The 18,978-nt window shown below is 42.1% G+C and overlaps 1 pseudogene; it reads right to left on the minus strand.

Annotated features, from left to right (window-relative positions):
• Positions 1 to 9,039: 9,039 nt before the first annotated feature.
• LOC119923022 lies at positions 9,040 to 9,976 on the minus strand (annotated as a pseudogene).
• Positions 9,977 to 18,978: the final 9,002 nt, after the last annotated feature.

Genomic DNA, 18,978 nt, shown 5'->3' on the forward strand with positions numbered 1-18,978 from the left:
TTAACGAATTAGTCAGTTAGAAAATCCCTTATATTTTTACAAACCCCTACAATAGAAAGATGTATCATTAACATTTATAGACAGTTACAGATAAATTGCTTGTGAAATACATATATATGTATATATGCATATATACACATATGTACACATATGTATACCGAGGGAGTCTTTTAAAGACATTCACATTAAAAACTCCTTAGTTTTGTTTTCCTTTCACCCATCTCTTTGTCTTTATTCATTTGATCCTCACTGTTCTTCTTTCAAGCAGTTATGCTAGATTTAAACTATTTTTATCCAACATTTTGGAGAAGTCTACTACTTCATTCTTCAGGGTTGAAGTTCAGATTATCCATCCTTGTCCCCCATACTTCTGTTCTTGAAACTGGAAGCATGACATCAAAATGTTCATCTGTAAGTCTAAATATCAGATGGGTTAATTTTCCAGGGGCATAAGGGCTAACAGAAACTCCTGATAGTCCACGATTTCCTTTTTAATGCTAAAAGACAAAAAAAGGAGTCTATAAACTGGTCAAAATGGTAAAGATGAAAGCAGTTCATTTTTCAGGAATGTATTAAAAGAAATAAATTTCAAATTTAACTTGGCTCTCAAATTTGGAGGAGAGTTGAAGAGCAAATGAAGTTCTGTAGCAGAGATTCTAAGTTTTGATAGCTCTGTCTCAGTCTACCCCAAGTTTGAAACTTATACATCTTTCTAACAAAATAGAGGGCACTCAACCACTTAAAAGAAATGTTTGTTCAAAAGCTTCAAGGAAGATTTTAAGTGTCCTAATAAAGCCAAAAAATCCAGTGGGCAAGAGGTCCAGGATGCACATTCACCTTAATAGGAAACAAATATTGTAATTGTTTTTTTTTTAAAAAAATTCACCTGACTTTATATATATAAAATAGAAGTTTCTTAGTAAGAACAGAGAACCAGAACTGGAATTTACCTTTAAATATCCATGGCTTTCATAAAAATAATAGTATTGGTAAGGAATTTGTATGTCACAAGCATTATACGAAGTAATCAAGTTGGTACAGTCTCTGTCCCAAGTGGGGCTCACGGTCTGAGAGACATGTACTAAAATAAAATTCAGGTAGGACTGAGTAATAGTAATAATGATGATGGTATTTGTTAAGCACTTACTCTGTGCCAAGCACTGTTCTAAGTGCTGGGGTAGATACACAAGCTAATCAGGTTGTACCACGTGGGGCTCACAGTCTTAATCCTCATTTTAAAGATGAGGTAACTGAGGCACAGAGAAGTGAAGTGACCTACCCAAAGTCACACAGTTGACAAGTGGGAGAGACGGGATTAGAACCCACGACCTCTGACTCCCAAGGCTGTGCTCTTTCCACTAAGCCAAGTACGTGAAATATGGTACATAAATACTCTGATGAGTCCTTAAAGGCCTGGATGATGCAGAAGGACTGATGTGACAGGGAAGTATAAAATAGGGTGATTAGCAATTGGTTGGTGAAGGCCTCCAAAAAGATGAATGAATTAACCATCCAGATCAGATGATCTTTTCTTTTTCTAAAGATCTCCAGGGATGAGAAATACATAACTTTCTGGGTTTACCTGCTTCGGAGGTGTACCCTGACAATCAAAAAGACTTACAGATTGGAATGTTTTTTCTCAACATTGACGCAAGGGTTTCAAGCGTTGGGTTATTCATTTTGGAGCATCATAAACGAATGGCTCTAATTGTGAACTTTACACATTTCCTTCTTGTACCTTTGTTCTAAAATGCTAAACCCTAATGATTGCTGATTTCTGCTCAAATTCAGATCACCATCCATAAATTATAAAAGAAATTTTATTTCTAAACTTGTTTGTCTTTCTTCTTCCCCACTTAGAATCAGACGTACACCAACTCTCAAGTTTCTGATCTGAGCACTCTAAACCTTAAAAGAAATACATTTTTTTAGCAGTTTCACAGGCAAGTGAAAGTGCTGTGGATCAGCTCTTAGAACAGTGTTTTGCACATAGTAAGTGCTTAATAAATGCCATTATTATTATTATAAATGGACAGAGGTCTTCAAAACTTTAGAACTTGGTGAACTGTAGAGGTCTAGAATCAATCAGTCAATGGTATTTATTAAGCATTTACTATGCACAAAGTACTGTACTAAGCACTTGGGATAGTACAATACAACAGAGTTGGTAGACACACACTGCCCACAAGGAACTTAGTCTAGAGGGAGAAATGGACATTAAAATACAGTATGAATATGAAATGAATATGAACATGTGATAAGGGCCTGAGGATGAGGTGGATATCAAGTGTTTAAAAACTATAGCCTGTAGGCCTCTAAGAAAATCTCTGTTCAATAAATAAGGTTGTACTTCTAGAAAAGTGAAGGCAATTGATTTTAAAGCAACCTCCAAAATCTTTCTTTCCCCTTTAGCATAAAGCTATTTGGATTGAAGGAAAATTGAAACAAACAAACAAAAAATGATGAGTGTTGGCATAGCAAATCACAGATCTCTCATAAAGGCCCCAAATAAGTGAAGTTTAAGCATAGAGCCATGTTTTACCGAAACACTGAAATATTTGCACTTTAATAGTTATTACAATAGTAAAATAATTTTTGAAAACCACCATCTATTGATGTAACAACTGGCAAGATAAAATCAGAAATCTCTCAATTGCGCTTACCTTCAATCAGTAGTTATTCATCCTGAGGTCAAGTACAGAAAAGCAGTAATGAATTTGAAAAATGTAAATCATTCTTTTATATGCATAGGGCTAAATATTTTTCTCACTCTATGGTCACAAGTTTTTCAAAAGAACGTACAAATACATAAGCTCATTAAACATATGGTTGGTTTCTTACAATGTCTCAGACACTTGCTGCTAAAATTTGCTGAGTACCGAAAATAGCACAAATTTCAGTAACTTGTCTGAATAAATCATTTTTTAAAAGTTGCATAAGTGTCTGAATATTAGAATAACTCATACAATAAAATCACTCTCCTATATAAAGTCACCTTAGGACATATCTGCAAGATGGTCCTTAGGTACCCATACCTGTATTGAGTGTTATAGCCAGTGAGCATCACGACTTCTTTCATTTCACTTTTGTCTGTTTTTTAGTCTGGAGCAAAATTGGAAAATTAAATTCTAAAAAGGTAATTTCATCTTTAAATTGCCTAAATAGGACAGTAAATATGCAATGTAAGAATAACACCAAAAGTAGACAGTAATTTCCAAAGTGCATAAATCCTTAGATTCTGAGCCTTGTGCGGAAACCTCTTCCTGAGGCCGACAGTTCTGCCATGAGTTAACTCCATGGGTTCTCTTAATATTGGATGTAGTGGCATTTGGGGACACAGTCCCTTAAGCCCTTTGGAGCTCTGAATCCTAGCTCAGAACCTAAATCTGGTTCATTAAAATATCCTGTGGGATTTCTGATGGCATGTGTCCTCTCTGGAGTGTGGAAATGCTCTGGTGGTTGATATTTTCCTTTCTTATTTTAGTGATTCGTTTCCTATTCCCAGAAAAAGCTTTTTCATTGGTCCCAATCTGGTGTACCTTCAAGAAGTCTATTTCATCAATGATAAACTTTGACATAAATCATAACATGGAGAGCCAAATAAAAAATGGATTTTATCTCAAGTGGGGATGAAATAATAATAATAATAACAATAAGAATAAGAATAAGAATAACAGTATCTGTTAAGCGCTTACTACATGCAAAGCACTGTTCTAAGCGCTGGGAAGGTTACAAGGTGAGCAGGTTGTCCCATGGGGGGCTCACAGTCTTAATCCCCATTTTACAGATGAGGTAACTGAGGCACAGAGAAGTGAAGTGACCCAAAGTCACACAACTGACAGTTGGCAGAGCCAGGATTTGAACCCCTGACCTCTGACTCCAAAGCCCAGGCTCTTTCCACTGAGCCATGCTGCTTCTCAAGGTTCACGGAAATTGAACTGAAATTGAAACTGAAATTGAACTGAATCGCTCAAATTAACTGAAAGTTCAAGTCAGTTCTGTAAGTAACCTTGACTGTACTACATCCATCAATCAATGGCATTTACTGAGCTCTTGGGAGAGTAGAATATGACCGAGTTGGTAGATATGGTCCCTGCCCTCAAGAAGCTTACAATATAGTGGTAGAGACAGACATTAAAATAAATTATAGAAAGGGGAAGAAGCAGAGTATAAGAATACGGCCATGAGTGCTGTGGGGCTGAAAATAGGGTGCATATCAAAATGCTTAAGGTGTACAGACCCAAGTGCGTCGCCAGTGCAGACGTTTGGGTGACCAGGGTGGGGAAATGAGGGGTTAGTCAGGAGGAGATAAGATTATAGGAGGGCTTTGAAGGTGGGGAGAGTGGTGATCTGTCAAATATCAAGAGGAAGGAAGTCCCAAGCCAGTGGGAGGAGAAGGGCAAGGCGTCGGTGGTGAGAGAGACGAGATCAGGAACATTAGGTTGACATTTGAGGAGAGAAGTGCCCAAGTTGGGTTGTATTAGGAATTGAGTTAGGTTAGATAGGGAGGGGTCGAGCTGATTGAGTGCCTTATGACCTGTGATAAGGAGATTCTGTTTAAGGAGGAAACAAATGGGCTACCACTGGAAGTTTTTGAAGAGTGGGAAGAGCACGAGGCTGGGAGCCAGAAGGCACAGGAATTAGTCCCAGCTCAGCCTCTAGCCTGTTTGGGTGGCCTTGGGAAAGTCACAATCTCTCTACGCCTCAGTTTCTTCATATCTAAAATGTTGATAATAATAATAATAGGTACCTCTCCCTACCTCAGAGGTCTTTCATAGACAAAATGAGATGCTTGATGTGAAAGCACTTTGGAAAAATGAAAGAACTATGCAAATACAAGATGATATTCTTTTAATCATTATTACAATAAATGATCAGCCTGTCCTGCCCGTTGTGGGCAGGGATTGTCTTGCTTTATTGCTGGATTGTACTTTCTAAGTTCTTAGTACAGTGCTCTGCACACGGTAAACACTCAGTAGATACGATTGAATGAATGAATGAATGAATGACCTCTGTCTGATCCATCTGGTCCTGTGTTTCAGGAGATCTGGATGTGGTCCAAACCTGCCTGAACCACCCTGACTCATCCCTGGAAGTTTGCCATGGTAACTTTGTGGGAAATCGCACATGCCCTTGTGATGCAATAATAATAATAATAATAGTAATGATTATGGTATTTGTTAAGTGATTACTATGGCCAGGCACTGTACTAAGTACTGGGGTGGAATACAAAGCAAAGTGGGTTGGACATTGTCCCTGTCTCACATGGGGCTCATAGTCTCCATCCCCATTTTACAGTTGAGGTAACTGAGACCCAGAGAAGGGAAGTGACTTGCCCAAAGACACACAGCAGAAAAGTGACACCCAGGTCTGTGCTGTAGCCATTATGCCAGGCTGCTCCACTGTCCCAGGTTGGGTCAGGAAGTGGGTTTCTGGAACTTTGAGGATCACCTTACCCACTCCTACCTCACCTCCCTTCTCTCCTTCTACAGCTCAGCCCGCACACTCCGCACCTCTGGTGCCGCTAAGCTCCTCACTGGGCCTCGTTCTCGCCTGTCCCACCTTCGACCCCTGGCCCACATCCTACTTCTGGCCTGGAATGCCCTCCCTCCTCAAATCAGCCAAACAATCACTCTCCCCCGCTCTTCAAAGCCCTACTGAAAGCTCACTTCCTCTAGCAGGACTTCCCAGACTCAGCCCCGCTTTTCCTTTGCTCCTTTCATTCATTCATTCAATCATATTTATTGAGAGCTTACGGTGTGCAGAGCACTGTTCTAAGTGCTTGGGACTCCTTCTCCCCTTCCCATCTACCCAACTCCCTCCCTCTGCCCAACCTCCTTCCCTGCCCCACAGCACTTGTGTATATATGTACATATTTATTATTCTATTTTATTAATGATGTGCATATATCTATAATTCTATTTATTTCTATTGATGCCTGTTTACTTCTTTTGATGTCTGTCTGTCTACCCCCTTCTAGACTGTGAGCCCATTGTTGGGTAGGGAGTATCTCTACTTTTTGCTGAATTGTACTTGCCAAGTGCTTAGTACAGTGCTCTGCACACAGTAAGTGCTCAATAAATACAATTGAATGAATTAATTAATTTTGCTGTCTCCTGCTCCACTCTTACTCCTATTCCTGCTCCCCTTGTGCCTTCTACTTCACTCTCCCAGGTGTGGAGACAGTGTGAAAGCAGTTGGTGGGACCAGAAGGAAGGGAAGCTTGCCAAATCCACGCCCGGAACAGACTCCTTTCCTCCCTTCTTTCCCTGCTCTGACCATGCCCCTTCTTTCTATGAATGTGCTCCCTCATTAGACTCTAAGCACCCTGAGGGTAAGGATCCTGTCTTCAAACTCCTCTGTTCTATTCCACATGCTTAATATAGCACTCTACACCCAGCAGGCTCTCAATACTATTATTGAGATTATTGCCCTTACTCCCTGATTGTGGCCCTTTCTTTCCCTCTTCAACCATATCCTTGACATAATTTTTTAAATAAGTTTTGGTTCCTTTTTGAGGGTGCCAAAAGAAATCAGAGTTTGAGCGTTATCTCTTAAAAGAGCAAATTTAGCTGCTCTAGGTCCCTTAAAATTTACCTATGTGGCCTCTTTCCTGTCAAGCTACGGCATATTAGTCCAGCCCACTTGGAAGTGTGTAACTACACTCAGAGTTCTGGGGTTTGGGGTTATCTGGATCCCCCCTCAGCATCCCAAACTCATCCTCTCCATCCGACCCCCTACCTGCACCACCTCCCTGAACACTTTTCTTTAAGAAAAATAATAATAACAATAATAATAATAATTGGGGTGTTAAGTGTTTACTCTGTGTCAAGCACTGTACTAAGCTCTGGAGTGGGTGCGACACAATCAGATCATAGTTCCTGTGCTTCCTAGAGCATACAGTTTAAGTAGGAGAAAGAACAGGTATTTAATCTCCATTTTATAGATGAGGAAACTGAGGTTCAGAGAAGTTAAGTGACTTGCTTAACACTGCACAGCAGGTAAGTGGGGAGCTGGGATTAGAACTCAGGTTCCCTGACTCCTAGGCGGGGGTCCTTCAGTTCCAAAGCTGTTGGATCCAAATAGGGATCTCCCTACTCCTTATGTTCCTGCTGTTTCAAAAATGTATTCAAACAGCCTAAACCTACAGTCCATTCTATGCCCTAAAACAGGGGTGCAAATAAAGTCTGACATCAGTCTGAAAAGTATCAAAAGATATTTATTGAGCATACAACTACACAAAGGGAGTGAAACACATTATCTCTGCTCTCTATCAACTTCCAATCTAAGGAAGAAGCTGACTCAATCTTGCCTGCTGCTTTCTGTCATTGCTTCTTGCCTGTAATGTCAAGAAACCTGAAGTTTCGCCCACAGAAACTACACTGGTTCCAAGCTCCTTCTGGTGCAAGAAGGAGAAACAGAGCTGAAGGAATCAATGGTAGGGAGAGAGAAATGGAGAGACAGAGAAGTGAAGGACTGAGGAAAAAAAGTGAGGGAAGGACAAAGTAGTGAAGAGAGAAGTTAGGAGAAAGTTACACCAAACATTTGATTTGGTGTAAGGTTTATGTGTTCATTGGGCAGTTTGGAGCCCCTTCCCAATAGATTCATACATCATAAAGTCCTCCGACCCCCGAGCTCCATCAGTGGCCTTGTAAAGTGCAAATTCCCTTGGCCTGCTCCGAGAAGGGCCTTCAGCCCTGCCATAAATTCCGCCTTTGGTGCTGTGAGGTACTTTGGGAAGTTCGGGTTACACCATGTAGAGGGTGGCCACCCAATCCCTTTTTGGCACAAAGCTGGACAAGAGTTCTCAGCATAATTCAAGATAAAGTGATGGAAAGAGTCATAGCTAACAGGAAATAGCAGGACCTTGGTTCTAGAACACTAACCACATTTCTAAAATCCCAAATATATAATAGGGAGCAAAGTGATCATAAAGCAGAAACATTGTGAGAATATTTTGTTATGGAGATCAATCGATCAATCAATGTTATATATTGAGCACTTCATTCATTCATTCAATCGTATTTATTGAGAGCTTACTGTGTGCAGAGGAATGTACCAAGCGCTTGGGTAGTACAAGTCGGTAGCATATAGAGATGGTCCCTACCCAACAATGGGCTCAGTCTAGAAGGGGGAGACAGACAACAAAACAAAACATGTAGATAGGTGTCAAAATAGTCAGAACAAATAGAATTAGACCTATATGCAATCAATCGTATTTATTGAGCGCTTACTGTGTGCAGAGCACTGTACTAAGCGCTTGGGAAGTACAAGTTGGCAACACATAGAGACAGTCCCTACCCAACAGTGGGCTCACAGGCTAGAAGGGGGAGACAGAGAACAAAACCAAACATATTAACAAAATAAAATAAGCGTGTGCACAGCATTCTATGAAGTGCTTGGAAAAGTACAATGCAACAGAGGTAGTAGACATATTACCTGCCAACGAAGAGTTTGCAATCTGGAAGAGGACCTTACAGTTCACAGTTTTCACGGGAAATTATCTGAAAAATGTTGGATTTAATATCTTGGAGATGTTCACCCATTAATTTGTACTTTATATAGCCTTGTTTTCACAGAAACAATTTTACCCTAGAGCTCTTCTATGATTTTTTTTTGCCTTCTTACTATGAACATCTGTCTTACTATTCTTATTCACTTATTCTTCACTGTCGTCCATTTATCGTTCACTAGAAAATCGGTGCGGTCTAGTAAAGAGAACACAGGCCAGAGAGTCAGAGGACAAAGATGTAATCCACGTGGGACAACCTAATCACCTTGTATCCCCCCAAGCGCTTAGAACAGTGCTTTACACATAGTAAGCTCTAAACAAATGCCATCATTATTATTATTATTATTATTAATCCCAGCTCTGCCACTTGCCTGATGTATAAACTGGGGGAAGACACTCAACTAATCTGTGCCTCAGTTTCCTCATCTATAGAATGGCAATCCAATACCTGTTCTCCCTCCTATTTAGACTGTGAGTTCTGGGTGGGACAAGGACTATTGGCTTTGTTAAAGGAGGTTTTGATGAAATTAGTGGTGGCAGTTTTTCCACTTTATTGACCTTTTCATAGCCTCCTTCACATCCTTGTTCCTCAGGCTGTAAATCAGGGGGTTTAGCATGGGGATGACCAGGGTGTAAACCACTGCAGATGCTTTCTCTTGCTCCAGGGAATACTGGAAACTGGGCTGAATGTAGCTGAATGACAGCGAGCTGTAGAACAAGATCACAGCTGTCAGGTGGGAGGCACAAGTGGAGAAGGTTTTGTATCTCCCCTTGACCGAGCCAATCCTGAGGATGGAGGTAACAATTCGGATGTAAGAGATCACAATGATAATTAAAGTGGCTATTGCAATCACTCCAGACAAGCTCAAAAGCAGCAGCTCATTGATGTGGGAGTCAGAACAGGAGAGTTTCAGGAGAGCAGGGATATCACAGAAGAAATGATTGACGACATTAGGTCCGCAAAAATTCAACCTCAATAATACAGTTGTGTGTGTCAGTGAATTGGCAAGACCTCCGAGACAGGACACAAGCACTAGCTGAAAGCATATCTTTGGGATCATGATAGCTGTATACAATAGAGGGTTGACAATCGCTCTGTAGCGGTCATACGCCATGATGGCCAGGAGAAAGCCCTCAGTAGTAACATAAATGCCAAAAAAGAGACTCTGAAAGACACAGCCAACGAATGAGCTGGCCTTACGTTCCAAAAGGAAATTTATCAGCATTTTCGGGGCCAGGACAGTGGAGTAGCAGATATCACAGAGTGCGAGGTTACACAGAAAGAAGTACATGGGGGTGAAGGGTGGCATCGATCTGGATTAATAGGATCATACACACATTTCCTACCAGAGTGACCAGATAGATGATCAAGAACAGGACAAAGAGAGGCATCTGCAATTCTGGACGATCTGTCAGACCCACAAGCAGGAACTCAATCACTGATGTGTGGTTGCTTCCAGCCATGTATTCAGATTTTTAAATGGATTTTCCTTTGAGAGCGCAAAATGATATCAACAATAATCAATCATAACATTTATTAAACATTTATTAAACTATAAAAGAGGGCAATAATTGGGGTATCTGTGAAACACTTGTTATGTGCCAAGCACTGTGTAAGTGCTGAAGTAGATAAAAAATAATAAGATGGAACTGCTGCCCCACCTGGGATTCAGTTTAATCCCCAGGCCCAGAGATGATAAGCGACTAGATCACAGCAAAGGTAACAGAGCTGAAATTTGAACGCATGTCTCCTGTGCTCCAGTGATAGGAATCGTAGAAGTAATGGTATTTATTGAGTGCCTTTTGACTGCCATGTACTGAACGAAGAACTTTATAGAGTACAATAGTAGCAAAAGACACTTTTCTGGCCCATCAGTGAATCAATCAAAGGTAAACACTGTACAGTTGTATTTGGAAGAGTACAATACAATAATTGGTAGAATCGTTGGTAGACATGATAGAGGAGACAGATGGGGTAGTGGATAGAGCATGGTCCTGGGGGCCTGAAGGTCTTGGGTGCTAATCCTGGCTCCTCCCCTTGTCTGCTGTGAGGCTTTGGATAAGTCACTTCACTTCTCTGTTCCTCAGTTATCTCATCTGTAAAATGGGGATGAAGACCGTGAGCCCCATAAAGGGACTATGTCCAACCTAATTTGTGTATATCCACCCCAGCGCTTAGTACGGTGCCTGGCACATAGTAAGTGCTTAACAAATGTCATTCTTATTATTATTTTTGCCCACAAAGACTTTACAATCTAGAGGGGGAGACAGACAGAGTAAATTTTGGATTAGGGAAATGGCAAGGTTCAAAAGTGCATCAAAAGGGGACTAACAAATCCTGGCTCTGCCAATTGCCAGCTGTGTGACTTTGGGCAAGTGACTTCACTTCTCTGGGCCTCAGTTCACTCATCTGTAAAATGGGGATTAAGACTGTGAGCCCCATGTGGGACAACCTGTTCACCTTGTAACCTCCCCAGCACTTAGAACGGTGCTTTGCACACAGTAAGCGCATAATAAATGCTATCATTATTATTATTATTATTATTATTATTATTATTATTATTATTATTAACTTCCTTATCCAAATTAATCCTACTTTGCCATTTGAAAGGCTGGATTAATAAAAGATATCAATCTTTCTCTTTGTGACCTAATGTCTTTATTCAATTACATCCCAATAAAAGAGAGGAAGATATTCACTGAGAGAGTGCTTTGCCCCAAGCCTCCACTGATACACTCAGCCCAGAGGACTTACCTAATATCCTTCCAGATGGTTTTTTTTGGGGGGGGTTTGTTTTGTTTTCCAGCTGCTACTACTGTTGCTATGGATCACAGCCTTACTCAAAACACCTCTTTCCTAGTTTGGAAACCAAAGGATAAAACCACTGAGATGACTCATAACCATACCCTAGACAGCCATGCAACCTCAGGATTTGGAGTTTGAAAGAAACCTGAATCAGAAACCAAAGTTATTTTGTGGCCACGAAAACCAGTCCTATTTTTCTATTAGAACTGAGTCCTATTCTCCACTGTGGAGCGGTTTAGGAACTATGGAGGAGAAAGCAACCACTTTTATGCCCAATCTCTTCCCAATTAATTCTCGATTAGAAAGAGGTGGCCATTCCAAGGATAGAAGCCACATGTCCTGCTGCCTACTCCGATAATAATAATAATAATAATAATAATAATAATAATAATGTTGGTATTTGTTAAGTGCTTACTATGTGTCAAGCACTGTTCTAAGCTCTGGGGTAGATACAAGATCATCATGTTTTCCCACCTGGGGCTCACAGTCTTCATCCCCGTTCTACAGATGAGGTCACCGAGGAACAGAGAAGTCAAGTAACTTGCCCAAGGTCACATAGCTGACAAGTGGCAGAGCCGGGATTAGAACCCAGGACTTCTGACTCCGATCTTTGATAGTGTGGATCTCTCAGGTACAAAGAAGAAAGATCAACTGGCAGACAGAGCAATAGGAATCAGCATTTGGGAGAATCTCCACAAGTGTGTGTCCGCCCCCCTGCCCCAAACACACGCCAGTCACGGTGTTAAATGGTGTCCCTTGACTATGCACACAAGGGTAATAACAATAATAATAACATTTGTTAAGCACTCACTATGTGACAAACACTGTACTAAGCATTGCAGTGGATGCAAAGATAATCAGGTCTCACATGGGGCTCAAAGAGAGAGAACAGATATTGAATCCTCACTTTGGCAGATAAGAGAACTAAGGCACAGAGATGTGACTTTCCCAAGATCGCACAGCAGGTAAGGGACAGAGCTAGGATTAGAACCCAGGTCTCCCGACACCCAGGCCCACCCCTTGATTTCTTATGCTGAATGTAAGAGGGACAGATATAAATTCTCCTTTCTCTAATTAAGTCTTTTTGACATCCCTATTATCCTTATGACATCCCTATTAGCCTAGTCGTCTCATGTACAGAGGGCAGAAATTATTACTCTCGTCATTATTATCATTTTTATTATTATTATTTTTGTTAAATCAGCTTCAGGCCTAATTAATATAGATAACTGTGCATCCATGGCAGAAAGCAAAAAGAACCCAAGTTTTACCACCCTAAAAATACCTTAGTTGTAAGGGACCCACAAGAAGCTGAGTTGTAATATAAAGCCTCGAGGAGAAAATGTGGTAATTTGAGTAGACTAAAATGAATAAATTGTAGTTGAAGAATTTAGAGTTCCTCCCCCTGGGAGGGCAGAGAAAGCACAGTGCTTTCCATTGCGGGAGTGCTCAGTAAGTAGGGAAGCAGCATGGCCTAGTGGATTGATCTTGGGGCTGGGAGTCAAAAGGACTGGCTTCTACTCCCGGCTCTGCCACTTGTCTGCTGTGTGACCTTGGACAAGTCACTTCACCTCCTCAGTTTCCTTATCTGTAAAATGGGAATTAAGACTGTGAGCCCCATGTGGGACAGGGACTGATAGACTTCTCAGCACCCAGTACCACTATTATCATTATTAATATGTCCTGGTAACTGGTTGGTAAGATGACTAACTTTATTCTTGAATAATTAGCTGTGATCTCAACTATTTTTACTCGTAAATAAGACTCTTCCATCTTCCTCCATTTAAAAACCATCAGATGTCTTAGACCGTGTTTCTCCATTGTGCATTATGGAACAGGTAATGTTCAGAATGGCTCCAAGGACCTGTTGCTGGGTAGGGACTGTCTGCATTTGTTGCCAACTTGTACTTTCCAAGCGCTTAGTACAGTGCTCTGCACACAGTAAGAGCTCAATAAATACGATTGCATGAATGAATGAATGCAGAATTCAGGTAGGGAACTGCATCCTGGGAACAGCCGCTCACTCACTGGGCTTCCACTGCTGAGATTCAAGAAAGGGACAACATTTAGAAAAGCCTCTTTTCCACTGTACCCCAAGCTAGGAAGATTATGACATATTTCTCCCTTATTCACTGAGAAACCACCTAAAGACGTACATTGCCCTAACTTTTTAGATGGCATAACCTTGCATTTGGAAGTCCAAATAGCCAGATACATGTTAACATAACCACATACTAATTTCACTCAAAATGTCCTCACCTGTTCAGTAGCTTTGATTTTTGTCATCCAATTCTACTCCACAAGTAAAAAATAACCTAATATAGCCACTTACTTTCATAATAAGCACTTAGTACAGTTCTCTGCACACAGTAAGTACTCAATAAATATGATTGATGATAATAGAGGGATTTTGCCTATCAGTTCTAATCAGATTCAATAGATAGCAGTTTGACTCTCCACTTCACTTGCCTGCAGAGACCTAGCCAGTAAATGGAGAGCAGAATATTCTTCTCTCAAATCTTTCACACTGATAGACTTCCTGTATCAGATGAGAGTGTTAAAATGGCAAAGAAATACTCCCTGCCTTTAATCATGCAAAGTCCAGAATGATTAAAATCCTGTTGCTGGGAGGATTCAGCCTTAAAGGGGTTTATATGGATAATGCAGATGCTTTTATGTTGGATTGAGGATCACTTGGGGACAAAATCCTTGGCTCATAGCACAGTCCCGAAACTCAGGAGACCTACAGATTGTATCATTAATTTGCCATTCGGTCCCCTGGGCTCAGACTTCTGTGATGGCAATAGTGTAGATCCCTCTTCTTTTTAAATCTGGGACTGTACAACCCCAACCATCAGGGATGAGCAATGGCAATGCTAAATGTCTGTATGCCCTCGTCTGTATTAAAATAAATGTATTATCACTAATATATGATAGTAGATAATGCTCTGCATAAAGACTGAAACACTTTTTTCAGAGAAGGAGAAAAGAAGCAATGCGATCTGTAGAGATGCAGTGTGGTCTAGTTAGAGCACAGACCTGAGAGTCAGAAGATCTGGATTCTAATCCTGGCTCTACCACTCATCTGTTGTGTGGCCTTGGGCAAGTCACTTAACTTCCCTGCTCCTCAGTTACCTCATATGTAAAATGGGGATTGAGACTGTGAGCCCTATGTGGGAAAGGGACTGTGTCCAAACCAATTATTTTGATTCAACCCCAGGGCTTAGTACAGTGCTTGACACGTAGTGAGCACTTAACAAATATCATACTTTTTTAAATGTGATCAGTTGGGTTTGTACATGAGTTAGGGCTTAGGAAATAGAATGTTACACTCAAAGATCTGTACACAAGTTCCCTTAGGCATTGTGAATTCAGAATAATAATAATAATAATGGCATTTATTAAGCTAGTACTATGTGCGAAGCACTGTTCTAAGTGCTGGGGAGGTTACAAGGTGATCAGGTTGTCCCACGGGGGGCTCACAGTCTTAATCCCCATTCTACCGATGAGGTAACTGAGGCCCAGAGAAGTTGTGACTTGCCCAAAGTCACACAGCTGACAATTGGAGGAGCCTAGATTTGAACCCACGACCTCTGACTCCAAAGCCCGTGCTCTTTCCACTGAGCCACGCCGCTTCTCAGAAGTGCTCAGGTAGTGCAGAACTGCTGAGTTGGCAGATGGAGTGATTTAACCTGAAGGGAACAGCAATTAACAGAGAAGCTCTCTTTGGAGAAGATGTGATTACAAGAGGGTTTTGAACCTGAGAAGAATGAGGAAGAGGATCATTCTGATTTGAAGTGGGAGGGAGTTTCAGCCAGAGGGAAGGGCATGGGGAAAGGGTTGGCAGTATGAGAGACAAGACCATCCTTGTTCCTCAGGCTGAAAATCAGGAGGGTCAACCTGGTAATATATTAGGTACAAGCCACTGTGTACACTTTCTCTTGTTCCATGGGATACTGGCAGCTTGGCTGGATGTGAGTTGGTTAGCTTGAGAGGAGTGAAGAGTGTGATCTGGAGTGTAGTGGGAGAAGAGAGTGGATAAGTAGGGAGAAGATACTTAATTTAGTGGCTTAAAACTAATGATTTCGGAGTCTCTGGGTGCTGCAGAGAGGAGTGGGTAACTACTAAAGTCTTAAACAGTGGAGATAAATGCCAGCAGCATGGCTCAGTGGAAAGAGCCCGGGCTTGGGAGTCAGAGGTCACGGGTTTAAATCCCAGCTCTGCCGCTTGTCAGCTGTGTGACTTTGGGCAAGTCACTTCACTTCTCTATGCCTCAGTTACCTCATCTGTAAAATGGGGATTGAGATTGTGAGCTCCACATGGGACAACCTGATCACCTTGTATCCTCCCCAGCGCTTAGAACAGTGCTTTGCACATAGTAAGCACTTAAATACCAAAATTATTATTATTATTATTATTATTATTATTTGAAAATTCTCTTTTGGGCAACAGAATGACATACAGAATGGAGAGGGGTGAAATTAAGTAGTTCAACTGATTATCATCATCATTGAAATTTATTGAGTGCTTACTATGTGCACAGCACTGTACTACACATTTGAGTACACTATAACAGAGTTGGTAGATATGGCCCTGCCTACAGTAAGCTTACAATCTAGAATAATGGCATTTATTAAGAACTCACTATGTACAAAGCACTGTTCTAAGCACTGGGGAGGCTGCAAGGTAATCAGGTTAACCCACAGTGGGCTAACAGTCTTAATCCTCATTTTATGGATAAGAGAACTGAGGCCCAGAGAAGTGAAGTGACTTACCTAAAGTCACACAGCTGACAATTGGCAGACCTTGGATTTGAACCCATGACCTCGGACTCCAAAGCCCATGCTCTTTCCATTTAGCCAGTTCTCTGCACACAGTAAGTAGATTGTTGACTCCTTGAGGACAGGACTTGTTCCTATTTCTCTTGTACTCTCCCACTTTTTTTATGCAATTTGTTAAGCACTTACCCTGTGCCAGGCACTGTACTAAGCGCCAAGATAGATACAAGAAGCAGTGTGGCTTAGTGACAGGAGCACAGGGTTGGGAGTCAGAGTTGTGGGTACTAATCCCAGCCCCGCCACTTATCAGCTGGGTGACTTTGGGCAAGTCACTTCACTTCTCTGTGCCTCAGTTACCTCATCTGTAAAATGGGGATTGAATTTGTGAGCCCCATGTGGGACAACCTGATTACCTTGTATCTACCCCAGCACTTAGAACAGTGCTTGGCACATAGTAAGCACTTAAAAAAATACCATTATTATTATTATTACAAGGTAGGCAGGTTGGACATAATCCATGTCTCACACGGGGCTCACGGAATCAATCCCCATTTTATAGATGAGGGAACTGAGGTGCAGAGAAGCTAAGTGCCCAAGGTCACACAGCAGATAAGTGGTGGAACCAGAATTTGAACGCCGGTTCTTCTGTGTCCAGAGCACTTAGTACAGTGCTAAAACGCATGGCCAGATATACCAACCGACTTCAGTTGTCACTACTGAGTGACACAGACCCACACAGAAAAGCTCAAAATATGGGTAAATGGATGGTTTGGGATATATAACAATGTGGTCTGCACACAGTAAGAGCTCAATAAATATCACTGATGTACAAATCTTGCAATGTTTCACAGGAATGGACTTTAAATATAAAGAAGAGATGTAGCCAGCACATGAACCTATTGACACCAAGGAGCTCATTTTCTCTAGAAGAGAATTCAGATGGGGAATATAGAAACTCTTTCCCCTACGCACTCTAAAACTTTATGGGGATAAATTCTGTTATGTCTCCCCTAAGATGCAAAACACTCAGTGAAATATTGCTCTGGACCAAAATTACCCGTCAGAAGAGTGAGTTCTGACAGAAAAATCCGTGACCTACTGGATAGAGCACCAGCCTGGTAGTTAGAAGCACCTGGGTTCTAATCCAGCCTCTGCCACTTGTGACGCCTTGGTCAAATCACTTCACTTCTCTGTGCCTCAGTTACTTCATCTGGGTATGGGCATGGGCTCTGGGCGTGTCACTCGCCTCCTCAAAAATCTCCAGTGGTTGCCTGTCAACCTACAAATCAAGCAAAACCCCCCCTCCTCTCAGCTTCAAGGCTGTCCATCCCCTCAGCGCCTCTAACCTCACCTCTCTTCTCTCCTTCTCCAGCCCAGCCCACACCCTCCGCTCCTCTGCCGCCAACCTCCTCACTGTACCTCGTTCTCGCCTGTCCCGCCGTCCTTGGCCCACGTCCTTCCCCTGGCCTGGAATGCCCTCCCTACACATCCCCCAAACTAGCTCTCTTCCTCCCTTCAAAGCCCTACTGAGAGCTCGCCTCCTGCAGGAGGCCCTCCCAGACTAAGCCCCCTTTTACCTCTCCTCTTCCCCATCTTCCCCCGCCCTACCTCCTTCCCCTCCTCATAGCACTTGTATATATTTGTTCAGATTTATTACTCTATTTATTTTACTTGTACATATTTACTACTCTGTTTTGTTAATGATGTGCATATAGCTATAATTCTGTTTATTCTGATGGTTTTGACATCTGTCTACATGTTTTGTTTTGTTGTCTGTCTCTCCCTTCCAGATTGTGAGCCCGCTGTTGGGTAGGGACCATCTTGTATGTTGTTGATTTGTACTTTCCAAGCGCTTACTACAGTGCTCTGCACACAGTAAGCGCTCAATAAATACAATTGAATGAATGAATCTCTAAAATGGGGATTAAGACTGTGAGACCCATGTAGAACAGGGACTGTGTCCAACCCAATTTGCTTATTCGTCCAATCGCATTTATCGTATTGTGTGCAGAGCATTCATTCATTCATTCAATCGTATTTATTGAGCGCTTACTGTGTGCAGAGCACTGTACTAAGCACTTGGGAACTACAAGTTGGCAACATATAGAGACTGTCCCTACCCAACAGTGGGCTCACAGTCTAGAAGGAGAAGACAGAGAACAAACAAAACATATTAACAAAATAAAATCAATAGAATAAAAATGTACAAGTAAAATAGAGTAATAAATACGTACAAACACATATACTTATATACAGGTGCTGTGGGGAAGGGAAGGAGGTAAGGCGGGCGGGATGGAGAGGGGGAAGAGGAAGGAGGAGCCTCAGTCTAGGAAGGCCTCCTGGAGGAGGTGAGCTCTCAGTAGGTCCTTGAAGGGAGGAAGAGAGCTAGATTGGTGGATGTAGGGAGGGAGGGCATTCCAGGCCAGGGGGATGACGTGGGCCGGGGGTCGACGGTGGGACAGGCGAGAACGAGGCTTGGTGAGGAGATTAGTGGCAGAGGAGCGGAGGGTGTGGGCTGGGCTGGAGAAGGACAGAAGGGAGGTGAGGTAGGAGGGGGCGAGGTAATGAAGAGCCTTGAAGCTGAGGATGAGGAGTTTCTGCCTGATGTGTAGGTTGATTGGTAGCCACTGGAGATTTTTGAGGAGGGGAGTAACATGCCCAGAGCATTTCTGGACAAAGACAATCCAGGCAGCGGTGTGAAGTATGGATTGGAGTGGGGAGAGACAGGAGGATGGGTGATAGGGGAGGAGGCTGATACAGTAATCCAGACGGGATAGGAAGAGAGCTTGAACAAGCAGGGTAGCGGTTTGGATGGAGAGGAAAGGGCGGATCTTGGCAATTTTGTGGAGGTGAGACCAGCAGGTTTTGGTGACGGCTTGGAT

This window comes from Tachyglossus aculeatus, unplaced genomic scaffold (assembly GCF_015852505.1).
Source record: "Tachyglossus aculeatus isolate mTacAcu1 unplaced genomic scaffold, mTacAcu1.pri scaffold_136_arrow_ctg1, whole genome shotgun sequence".
Taxonomy (NCBI): domain Eukaryota; kingdom Metazoa; phylum Chordata; class Mammalia; order Monotremata; family Tachyglossidae; genus Tachyglossus; species Tachyglossus aculeatus.